The 900-nt window shown below is 33.7% G+C and overlaps 1 protein-coding gene across 1 annotated transcript in view; it reads right to left on the reverse strand.

The window, feature by feature from the left end:
• NFS1 (NFS1 cysteine desulfurase) overlaps positions 1 to 900 on the reverse strand; it is a 33330-nt gene that overhangs the window by 20082 nt on the left and 12348 nt on the right. The gene's annotated exons all lie outside the window — the stretch shown is intronic.

The raw sequence follows: 900 nt of genomic DNA on the forward strand, positions 1-900 counted from the left end.
TGGTCAATGACATGAGACAGAGTATATGTGAACTGCTGTATGAAAAGTGAATTTACTCTGTAAATCTTCACCCAAATCCTAATTAAAAAAAAAAAGAAGAACTTTCTTTATGAAATTAAATTGGCAACAATAACTCAAAGGATTACACAGGATCTGTGAACTGCTGTATGGAAAGTGAATTTGCTCTGTAAACTTTCACCCAAATCACAATAAAAAAAACAAAAAAAGATTGAGATAAGATCTCAATTCAGATCCCATCAACATTCTTTAAGGATATGGAAAAACCAACCATTAACTTTATATGGAAAGGAAAGAGACTTCAGATAAGCAAAGCACTATTGAAAAAAAAAAGAACAAAGTAGGAGGTCTCACACTATCAGATCTCAAAACCTACTATACAGCACAGTAGTCAAAACTGCCTGGTATTAGTACAATGACAGACACATAGACCAATGGAATAGAACTGAGAACCCAAAAAAAGATACACTGACCTATGGTCAGCTGATCTGTAACAAAGGGCTGAAATCCATTAAACGGGGAAGAGAATGTTTAACAAATGGTGCTGGCAAAACTGGATATACATTTGCAGAAAAATGAAACAAGATCCATACCTCACACCATACATAAAAACTAACTCCTGATGGATCAAAGACTTAAATGTGAAATCTAAAACTATAAAGTTCCTCAAGGAAAAATCGGGGCAAATTTAGGGGCCCTTATATATGGAATAAATAGAGTATCAAGTATAACCCAAAATGCACAAACAGCAGAAAATAAACTAGATGAATGAGACCTTCTAAAAATTAAATTTTTATGTGTGTCCAAAGACTTCTCCAAAAGAGTAAAAAGAGAATCTACAGATTGGGAAAAAATGTTTGGCAACAACATATCTGACAAGGG

Source organism: Orycteropus afer, unplaced genomic scaffold (genome assembly GCF_000298275.1).
Source record: "Orycteropus afer afer isolate SDZICR_OR568_19922 unplaced genomic scaffold, OryAfe1.0 scaffold00020, whole genome shotgun sequence".
In the NCBI taxonomy this organism is placed as follows: Eukaryota; Metazoa; Chordata; class Mammalia; order Tubulidentata; family Orycteropodidae; genus Orycteropus; species Orycteropus afer.